A 12,609-nucleotide genomic window follows, 5' to 3' on the forward strand; every position below is an offset into this window, starting at 1 on the left:
TGTCTTGGAAACAGTTACAAACATATTTTCCAACTAAAATTCTATATCATCTTTTGTATGCAAACAGCTATTTTATGTTTTCAGTATTTGGCTCTTTGTGTTGTTTATGAGACTACTTTGTAAATTTTCTTGGACTCTCTCTTGTACATGACTGAATTTTACACATTATTACCATGATTTTTATTTCCCTTTGAGATTTTAACAGGAAATTTTTCTATCCTCCCACACTACAGTTTTATATATTGACTTTAAAATACAAAGTAAGACCCTTCTTCATATGTGTATCCTTCTTAGTGCATTAGACTAAATTCTAATATAAAGAGGTATTGCTAGGTTCATCTATTTATCAATCAATTTGTTTACTTATATTTTTCTTGATGTTCCAGCTTCCCTGTTCTTATATCCCCCCAGCCCAATAAGTCCCAACAATATCTAATTAATTATCAAGAAATGTTTTAATGCTGGGAAATCAATAAATTATATTTTACTTACACACTAACTTTTGCTAAGCACCTGTATTATCTCGATTCTATAAACAAAGAATGGACTATTTTCTGTGGCTATTAAAAATCGCTTTCCTCAATTAAATTATAATTTGCCTCTTCTGTAGATTGCTATATAGTATCTCTGTCTAGAGTTATGTAGGGAAATCTTAATATGCTCTGATACTGATTTCTCAGGATTTATCATTTTAGAAATGGAGTATAATCTATAGATTACAAACTTTTTAGTTTTGGAAGTGTATATTATCTTTTGGAACCAACTTTTTCTTCTTCTCCCTCTTCCTCTGGTTTTCCTCCTCAACCTACTCCTTCTATTCCTCAAAACTTTGACCCCAATTTAGATTCATGAGATTTATTTATTTCTCCCTGGTTACGTTTATACAAATTTTTCTCTTTTTTAAAAACCATACCGCACTTTACCTAATTTCTATAGATATATTTTCCCCATTTAATAGTTTAGTCTTTTTTCATGGCCAACTATCATATTTTAAATATCTGATAATATAGTAGGAGATGTAGCAAGAGGAAAAAAAAAGAGAAATCATATGAGGAAGTTACTAATGCCACCTCCTGACTGTATATGACAACATCCTTAAATGGCAAATACGCCCAAATAACATTTATAATTTTATTCTCTAGAAATTTTTTCTTTTTTGCTGATGCCTAGTTAACATGTGTCTCAATTAGTGCTAAATTTGCTGTCTCCAGTCACATCTGTTAAAACTAAAAAATGTATACCATACAATTTTGAAGGAAATTTCTGTAACTCTGTATGTGATCAGGTCAGAATTGGGCAGGCAATGACAGTGTTAGAGCTGGGGAATGACAAATTTTGTATCCTGAAAATTTCTGAATAACTTGATAATGTCTTTATTTTTTTACAGTAGTCATGTTCTTCAGTGTTTTGAGTTATGGTCTTCATTTATTACATAACCTCTTAGATTATAACTAATCTAAGAAGGCCCATTTTAAACAAAATATTGGAAGTATTTGTACTTTCAAATATTTTGAGAGGTGGGAAGAGAAATTAAGCCATAATAATCACTGCACTATACACATAGTATACACACACACACACACACACACACACACACACACACACACACACATATATTAGTTCCCTCTAGTTCCTTGTTCAGATTGCACTATGATAATATGATTTTAAGATTTACTTTCTAAATCATTGCTTTTTTTTCATTGAACTTTGATGTATCTTTAAGAAAAGCACAAAGTCTTGCAAATAATTTTGCCAGAAAGAAGAAAATTTGCCTAGAGAAATATGTGGGCCAGTTCAAACTTTCTTGAAAAGTGTGTATATATTGTGAGCCATTATGTCTAGAAAGGCTTGTGTGGGAAAACAAATTTTTACAAATTACATTATTACATTATTAAAAGCTGCTTCATCTCTGACATACCAAATTATAATAGAAGAGTATAGTATTTTTTTATTCTGCATGTATAAGATGCACTGGAAATGCTATATGATGAAACTTGTAATATATGCATGTCCACTTCAAGGAAAATACAGTAAAATCGCTCTTCAGAGAATTGCTGATGTTCTTGTCACTTTCTGCTTCACTGCATAAGCAAATTATTGATTTCTACTGTGATTTGACATGGAATGCTAACTCTTGCAATTTTACAATTGTCTCCATGTGAAAGCATTATCCACTCTAAAGGAGCTAAATTAGAGTGCAACTTCTAGATATACATGAGAGTTACAGGTTTAGATTGTGAATAGATTGAAATTCATTTGTATCTTTAATTCTATGTAGTGAATTGGTGCTCCTTTTATTGTATAATGATATGAAAACACATTAAAAGAGAAACGTTGAAATATAACAGCTTTGACACTGACACTTCATTAAAGTGTGTTGAAGTTATTTTGACATAGAAAATATCACATATAAACTACTGTATAATGACCATGTCATATTGCAATAAAGAAGACACTTTACTTCTAATCACAGGCACATGCATTGATTCCATTTATGTCTGTTGCTCAGAATGCCAAACACACTTCATACTGATATTGGACTTTTAACTACTGTATACATGTCCAGACCTTAAACTAGACTACCTGAAAAGCTGTAATTATTTGAAATTAAGGTCACTTTAGAATTTGACCTCATTTGCACAGTTGCTGTTAAAAAATTGCATATGGTAATTCATGCTTTGGTAATAGTGCATATTTTGTTCATTTTTCTTGTATCTACAAAAGGAACAAAATCTGATAACAATATATATGTTCTCTTTCCCTTAAGGCATATACAACTGAAATAAAAAATATAACATAATATTATATTTAAACCTTTACAATTCTTCAATTCATGCAAATGTCTCAGCCTTAAAAACAGTGGAGACACAGTGGAGAATTTCCCCTTAATATGGAACAAGATGGTTAAATTATATTCAAATTTTCTATCAAAATAACATAGACACTACTGAGGCATGTGACATTAGAATTTTCCCTTTCAATTAACTATAGACATAGGCTTAAGTTCTGTTGATGTTTACAAAATCTTCTGATTAAAATCCTCAGAGCTGTCTGCTTTGCAATGATAATGTATACCAGCAGAGAGAGCTAAACTTAAGAAATATTTGTAGAAAATATAAGAAGCTAGCATAACCATGAACAAGAAAATGTAAACATATTCGATATCATTAGGAATTTATTTTAATTGAGTGAAAATGATTAATATGATTAATAAAGATCTTTCTCTATAAAAGTAAAGGCAATCATGTGAACTTCTCCAGTCTTTTTTTTCTGTTGTTGTTTGTTTGTTTGTTTGTTTGTTTGTTTTTGGAGACTGGGTTTCCCTTTGTAGCTTTGCACCTTTCCTGGAACTCACTTGGTAGCCCAGGCTGGCCTCGAACTCATAGAGATCTGCCTGGCTCTCCCTTCCCAGTGCTGGGATTAAAGGTGTCTGCCACCAACGCCCAACCAGTCTTTGTTATTTGCAGTTCACAAGGATGCCAAGACATTTTTCTGTTCAAGATAAAAATTATTGCAATGAAACTTTGTAAAACTCTCTGAAATTTTGACCAAGTTGAATTTTAATGTAGATAAACCCCAGTGTATTAAATGCATCAAATTTTAATTTCATCCATAAAATTCTACAATACTAATAATGTCATTTAAATTTCTACTCCATTAGTAGTTAATATGTTCCATATATAATTATCTCCATCTTTCTTTCTCTGCCTCTCAGTTCCTTAATCACAAGTCTATTCATTATTAATTTATTTTACAACTTACTGTGCAGGTATCAATTTTCTCCAACTCCTATCTGATATTTTCATGTTTCCCTTACTTTATTTGTTATTTTTACTTTTTAAAATATATAAGTATTCACAAGTGTTATACCCTTTTGTTCATGCTCTGCTATTTTCTTGTTTTAGATGCACTTTCACAACTTCAGATGATATCCTAAGAATTGACCTTCTAAATTGATAATTCTACCACTGGATAGATTGGGAACAGAGTAGCATAAACTGATATTATAGTATACCAAACATCTTCTTTAAACAATAATTCTACTCAGCTAATTAAAACCTCAATATTGTCCTACAAGAAGCTGCCTCATGATTGTGAGTAGTACAAATTCATAAAGATTACATGTGCTTTGGATTCCTGGATGAGCATAGTGGAGTAAAGTATTGTAAAAACTCAAGTCCTTCATTTCAAAATAAGAAAGGTCACTAAGAAATACAGACGCTGGCTAAAAATACATTTTTTAGAAGCATGACCACATGAAACCACCAAGAAGTTACTTATGGGAGATAGCCATCTTCCCCACTTTTAATGGTGCAGAGTTAACGCATTGCAGTCTCTGAAAGGGCCGCAGTTAAGATCCACTCAGGCATCTCTGGCTCTGCAGACTCTTGAAATTTTCATTCACAGCCCCTTTATCTTTAGCTCTGTGGCCTCTTTGACACTCTGCATAGGTAACTATGTCTGACATGTCAGCTTAGTCATCCCATTGACTAAAGAGTGGAAACTTTGACGATAACCTTCTCCATTCAGACTTTGGTCCTTCTTCCTTACCGCTTCCCTGTCCTCAGGCTGCCTTGATCATGACAGTCCAATACACTGACTTTATCTTTGACTAAAGAACAAATGGATTATAATGAAGCTGAAGATTTTTCAACAAGAACAACAGATATGATCATACAAAATATTAAAACATATTTGTCACCCAGCACAAAAACATATCAAAATAGATCATAAACCTGAATATAAAATGCAAAATTACAAAACCTTTATAAAATAACATGAGACAATTTAAATGACCTTAGTTATGAATAGAATTTAGAGACAACGCAAAAGCTGTAATGTATAAAGTGAAAAATGGTCACATGGATTTCATTTAAATTAAATTATCATGACAATGTCAAGAAAATGAGACAATAATCCACAGGTTTGAGGATAGTTTTGTAAAGCATAGATCTGAAAAAAGGATTTGTGTTCAAAATCAATTAAAAGAACTACTAAACTAAAAAAATAAATAAATAAAATCAATATTTAACAATAAAATGGAATCTCCCAGAAATTTACAAGAATGACCTCAGGTAAGACTTCTAGATAGAGCAGATACTAGTCTGAACTGGCCATCTCCTGTGACCCAACAAGACTTCAAGTGGAGGTAGTGGGACACCAACCTAACCACAAAACCTTAGGCCTACCGTCTGTCCTGTCTATGGGATGATCTGGGGGTAAAGGTGGCCTAGAGATTGGGAGAGTGGCCAATCATTGACTGTTCTAGACTAAAACCCATGCCAGAAGAATAAGACCACCCTTGAACTCACAAGCTAGAATATCCAAATACTGAGAATAGAATTAAACACGACTGTTAATGTAATGATGCCTAATGATATTCTGCTATACTCAAATCAATGCCTAGCCCAATTGTCATTAGAGAGGCTTCATCAGAGATATATTTTTGTTCTGGGTGACAAATATGTTTTAATATTTTGTATGTTCATATCTGTTGTTCTTGTTGAAAAATCTTTGGCTTCATTATCTACAGATCTACAGAAAAACAATAAGCAGAGCTTAGAAATCCTGAAGAAAGGGAAGGGTGGGATTGGAGTAGCCAGAGAGGTCAAGGACATGACAAGAAAACCCATAGGATTAACTAACCTGGGCTCATAGGGGCTCACAGAGACTAAATCAACAAGCAGGGAGCCTGCATGGGGCTGATCTAAGAACCCTGCATATGTGTTACAGTTGTGTAGCTTGGTCCTCTTGTGCGACTCCAAATAGTGGGAGCAGGGCCTGTCTCTGACTCTTTTTCTGGCTTTTGGAATCGTACTCTTTATACTGGGTTGCCTTGCCCAGCCTTAATGCATGGGGATGTGCTTATTCTTACTGCAACTTGATAGGCCAAGTTTTGTTAATATCAATGGGACACCTGCCCTTTCCTGAACAGAAACAGTGGAGGAATGGATTGAAGAGTGGGAACAGAGGAGGGTTGTGGTAAGGAGTCCTTGGTGGAGACAAGGGAAAGGAAACTGTGGCCAGAATGTAAACAAACAAGCAAACAAACCCCCCTAAACCTGGCAGCTTCCTCACAAAAGGAGTTGTACAAATACTAAATAGGCACTTTAAAAGATGTTTAACCTTGTATATACTTAGAAATTCCAGATTCAAATGAGATTTAAACATGTACTTTTCAGAAATAGCTCAAATCCAGAAAATTGACATTAACAGGGACTAAAAAGAGTGACAGATTTTAAGGTTCATTTAAAGTTGAATGAAAATGTATAGCCATTGTGAAAGATAGCTTACTGATTTTTTATAAAACCTTACCTTCTGAACTAGCCATCATGTTTCTTAGTATGGTTGTGTCTATCTAACTTATGATATTTGAAACTTATGCCAATGTGAAGTGAAGTATATTAAGTGGGAACCATGTTTTAAAATTTGTGCATTGATCTTTTATTATTTAATATGTGGTACAGGTGATTTATGTCTTAAAGGAAAGACATAGGTGTCATGCAATGAAAAAGACTACAGGATCATTAAATGTAGCCTCATGAATTTTATGAAAAAATAAATTCTCTTAAAATATAGAAATACATATATTATATAAAAGAGATACTATAGTAGCATATGGACAACATTTGAAGATTAAGAGCAATTTATTGTAAGCATACTAAAAACAGAAAAATGAAATTATAGATGAACAAACTTTTCAGTATAAATTATCTATAGGTTGTTAGAATTCTAAAATTACCTGTATTCAATTAACTGAAAATTACATTCAAAATATTTTTGTATCTTAAACTCATCCAAAATCTAATTAATAAAAAATGTATGGGTAATTTTCTGTCTCCCATCTTTGTGTTCAAATTAGTTGTTTTTCCATAGGAAAAAAATATATGAAATTGACTTTCAATCTAACTTTGCCTCCTGAGTTATTCCATTAGATAATAATTTTCTATACATACACAATGTATACACACACACACACACACACACACACACACATGATTAAAGACTTTTAAATCTCAAAAATGGAAGGATGTGGTATATTATGTATGCATTCTTAATACTACCTGGCATTTCATTTTATATCATTGAGTTATTCATATTATATTAAGCAAACAAAATTAATTAGATAATTAGAGGTAGTGTATGATTAGGAATTTTGTTAAAAAAGGAATTTTACTTACTTTCATTTTTTGTATGTAAAGGAAACATATTGTCTTAATAAAATAAAATATCATATATATTGGTATTTAAAAAATACCAGAATTTGTGGATTCCGATGTTTTTGTATACATTTTTATCAAGAGCTGACATGGTGCCAGCAGGTGCATGGAAACACATCAATGACCTTACCAAGCAAGGGGCCCTTCCTGGTAAGATGAGCGCACTGATACAACAGTGGCTTAATTTCTATGGGGGTAACCAACAAGCTACTGGACATGGAGACTGCTGGAGGGACTCAATGGCTGATACTATAAATTTGGTCAAAAGTCCATGACTGGGGTGTTCAAATGTCCCACGGGTCAATGGACTGTTTTTTGCTAAATAAGTATGCTTTCAAGCACATTATAATATTTTGTTGATAAAAAACATTATTTTTTAAGTGATAGGGCAAGTAAATTAATAAAGCAAGCAACAAATGAAGCAGAAAATCTCTACATAAGGAAATAATCACTTTTCAATGTAATTAAAATTTATCATTCCCATACACTTTATAATTAAATATAGACATTATTTATGCATTAAATAGAGTTTGGCATGCTTTCTACTTAGCAGTGTTTGAACATTAAATGTAAGTGCTGGATGCCAAGGCGAGTGGTGAAGTCTTTTTGTAAATATAAACTAGACATCAGGTTATCACAGTGCTTCCTTTCCTCAGTTTGGTTGAGTTCATAGATTCCAAAACATTGTGAGTATTTTCATTTATTTTGTGGGAGCTAGTTCCTGTGTGCAGACTGTGTGAACCAGTGAGCTCACCGTCACTAGAGAAGAGGAGATCAGTGCCTTTATGTACTAGGGAGACACTCAAAAACTGGCTCCCATCATTTTAATGTCTTATTACCAAGTGAAATTCAGGTTGGACTAAAGCTGGATTCAAGACTATTACTTGGAAGTTTATTTTTAGCCAGTGATATTTTTTTAGAGGGAGAACTACTCCAATGAATGTAAACAATCTCCCAATGCCACAATGTATCAGAGTCTCATAACAAATTCAGGAAAGCATTTCTGTGGCACATTGCTTTCCTTAGGTAAATATAGTAACTCCTAATCCCCTTAGAGGCACCTCCCATAACAAAAAAGGTTTGTAACATTCTGAGACATTATAGTAGGAGAATTATTTTATTCCAACAGATGCAGTGTTCCCTTTCCACTACCTCACTTTGCATAACACCATTGCCTTTGGGTCAAAAATGAGAACTCATGACTGGAAGAAAATAACTTGGGAAACAGTCCTGTCAGTCACATCATTTTTGAATAATAAGTAGTAATAATGACAAATATAGTTTAGAGCACTTTTATTTCTTGAAGTTCAAAGCATGATTGAAGGTCAAAAAGAGATAATAGTGATACTCATTCCTTTTTTTTTTTTTTCCCTAACACAAGAATAGGGTTGCATAATGTGGGAAATATTTTAATGTAAAGGGCACTTTCTCAAAGATTGACAATGGCATTATGAGAGCTACATACCGTTACTGCAATGAGTCCTTATCTGGGGAACACAGCGCTAAAGGCCATCTGGAATCCATTTGCATGCCTCCATGATGTGTGTGCTATATAAACCATTGTAAACAGAGTTTCTAAATAAATGGTGCTAGTGTAATACAAGTTATTCAATCAGGGCAACTTGCCGGAGTTCTATGGAAGAGATAGATTCCTCCAAGTCACAACAAGTCTTATTGTATTAGTTCCAAAGAAAAACCAAAGGCCATTTCAGAGTTAAAACTACTAATCATAGTAGATAAGCTTTTGGTGATAACTTGCAGCTTAGTTATCATGCAGTTTCAATGAAATCTAGTCTTTCTATATGACTTTTTTTCAGTCTTGTATTTTTAAAAACAATTTTAAATATAAAAACAAGTTTCTTTAATATTTAATAAAAATCTAATGATTTACGAGGCTCTTTGGTTCTTATTGTACATGAAAATGGCAATGTTAGCTTTAAGAATTATATTTTATGTAAATAATATTTAAAAATCACTCACCTTTAAAAATATGCCAATTTGCTCCTATAAGCTTAATTGTACCAACTATATGGTAAGTAGCCAGCCATTGTCTTCACTGCTGTTTATTATTTTGATTCCAGATGTTTAACAGTAAGCAGATAGTCAAATTAGTTTAGAATTGTATGAAGCTGATCCATCCTAATTATACACAAAAAACACAACTGTGTGACATAAAGGATTTTAATTGAATTATTTTATGAACTCAAGAATTTTATATTTAAGTATATTGTCTTATGGCTTAGACAAAGTGCTCTGGAAATTATATCATTTAAAAAGATTTTAAATTGCAATATCTTTGCTGAGGAGATAGTTTTTTATCAATAAATTGTTTGCCTTGCAAAAAGGAGGACCTGGGGTTAATTTCTGGATTCCACATAATAAAATCTTAATTTCTTCCTATATAAACAACCAACCAACCAACAAGAGCAACAAACCTGGGCCTCAGAGTGTAGATTTGACATTACCGGATATGGAGGCAGATCTCCAGGGTGCACTGGCCAGTCAATGATGCTTATTTTTGAAAGTTTCAGACATGAGAAAGACCCTCTCTCCAGGAAGAAATTGAATAGCTTCTGAAATAACCCTAATATTGTATTATGGCTCCCAAACACATGCACACACAAGGGTAACAAATGTTATGTGGTAGTGAAACATGCAAAACAAAAATATGGGAAGATACCACTAAATTATCACTTCATGGAGAACTGTGGTTATTAGAGATGGATTTGTGAAGCTTCTCTTAAAACCCTACATCTTGGAATAGTCCACTGGGAAAAAAGCAAGGTAGGAGACTTTTGCTGAAACTATCTATCCCCCATTTGTCAAAATTTCACTATAATAAATTCTGCACACTTTTAAACATTGTGGTATGATACCTTTAATAACACCTGGGTTATCTTAGTCTCCTATCTTAAAAATTGGGGCCATATATCATATGAAATCAATTGAGAAAGATAAAATAATCTATAGATAATGATCTGAGGAAGTCTCATAAAAATTTCCAGGTTATCAAAAGTTGCTCCCTATGAGAAGCAATAAGGCTGAGCAAGTGGTTGGGAGGGAGATCAGACAAATGGGTCTGAAATGGTGCTTGATCACAGCACTCAGTGAGAATTGTGCCCTATTCTTTCAATAGGGTTCTATATAATAAAATGGGGTATCAGTCATGTAAAATACATACTTATCTATTATGAAAAGTCTGATAAATCAGACAGAATATATGTGAAGACCACATCCTGTCTTGTAGAGCCCTTAAGAAAGAGCATTAATTAATCAACAACAAAAAAGAAAATGAACTGAAGCAGGTAATCCTGCTAATTCACTCCCCTTGTCACACCACTGCCAAACTCTGGCCATCCCCTAACCTTTCTGGGAAGCATCAGGTGGATATGTGTTGTTCTGCTTTCTCATTTATCATTACAGTAGCAATAGCCCTTGGAAGAATTGTTTTTCCTAATTTTTTTTTGAAAATAGATTTTTTTTTTCATACAGTATATTCTGACTATGGACCTTCCCCAGCTTTCCCCAGATCTTCCCCACTGCACGAACCACCAAATCCACCCCCTTTCTTTCTCTCTTTCATTAGAATACCAATAGCCACCTTGAAAAAATAAGTAAAAATGTAAGAATAAAATAAAAATGCAGAATATGGTAAAACAAAAAAGAAAAAAAAAAGGCCCAAAAAGAAAAATCCAGCACATGAAACAAACATAGAAGAAGAGATACACAAATTCACACATGCAGAAATTCCATAAAAGCACAAAACGTGAAACAACAATATGAGGCAAAGGACCAGTAAAGTAATAAAATAATAATAATAATAATAATAATAATAATAATAATAATGACAGCAACAATAACTATAACATCCTTGACAAGGCATTATGAGAAAGAGAACCTCCAAAAATGTCACTGAGTTAATTTTGTATTGGCCATCTACTACTAGACATGGCTCCTGCCCTCAAGAATGATTTTTATACCTAGTGAGACTCCATTGAATGAAACTAATTTTTCATTTGCTAGGGTTTATCAGTTTGAGAAAGCTTCTGTGTTAGGGGTGGAATGTGTGTGTGTACATTTTCCCTCTTAACCCAGAACCCTGTCTGTCCTGGACCTGTGCAGGCCTTCTGTATGCTGCCATAGTCTCTGTGAGTTCATATGTGTGTAGGTTGTGCTGTGTTTATAAGCCTTGTTACCTTGGTGTCCCCCATCCCTTCTGGCTCTTAAAATCTTTGTCTTCTCTGTTGCAGGGTTCCCTGTGCCCTGAGGGGAGAGATTTGATAGATAGCTTTCATTGAGGACTGAGTGTTTCAAGGTCTCTCACTCTGCACACTGTCTAGCTGTGGGGTTCTAATGTTTTCATCTACTGCTGGAGGAACCTTCTCTGATGATGACTGAGCAAGACACTGACAAATAAGTCGGTAAGTAGATTTTATAAAACCACCGAGGGTAGGTAAGATAGTAAGGATCTGGGTAGGCAGTAGATTTTCCTAGAAAAGGATTGAATAGATATAGATGGATGTGGAGTGGTACTGGAATCTGCAACTGGAGGATGAAATGGGAAGGAGGAGAAAAAGAGGTGAAGGAGGGAACTAAGGGCTATTTGCCAGGTGAGAAGGAAGCCTAACAGTATAGACTGTTCCTAAAATACATCCATATGTGAAGATGATCTATATTTGTCCCAGATAACTGATATATCTTTCCTTCCAGAACATGTAGATTGAATGACAAAACAAAAAGTGTACACATGATGATCTGAAGTACTATCCTGCTTAAAGTCCTGGACATGACAAACCAGTTAATCTGGTTATTGGAACTTGTTACCTTGTGCTGGCATAGTCATCACTGCATGTCATTTGTCTTGGAATGTAACCCTGTAACTCCACTAATGTTAGTTCATAGACATTGAAAAATATTTAACACATAAAATTTTAGAAATTGAGAAACTAGATTTACTAATTTTATCTTTATGTGCAGAAATTTAAGGAATGATGTAACAGGACCAATGTCCTCTCTGAGTCTGAGTGTGTGAGTACAGAGATTGCTGATGATGTGAAAGGATAGAACACTGTAACTAACGTCTTGGCTCAAAAAGAGACAGTTGATTCTTCATTCCTCCCTTCATTGCTGTGTTATCACCCTCAGTAGATTAGATAATGATCAAATTCACTAGTGGGGACAAATTATTATTACTGAGTTTAGTGATCAAAAGGCTAAGTCACATGAAGCACCCTCAGACACATACCTAGCAATCATTCACCAGTTAACAACACATCTTCCAGCCCACTCAAGTTGATGAGTAAATTACCACAGTCATCGTGAGGCTTTTGGTGTGAGCAAAACCACAAGAAAAGTTGAGTTGCAGAAAGTGTAAGCCACCTTGTTTAAT

Source organism: Onychomys torridus, chromosome 11 (genome assembly GCF_903995425.1).
Source record: "Onychomys torridus chromosome 11, mOncTor1.1, whole genome shotgun sequence".
NCBI lineage: Eukaryota > Metazoa > Chordata > Mammalia > Rodentia > Cricetidae > Onychomys > Onychomys torridus.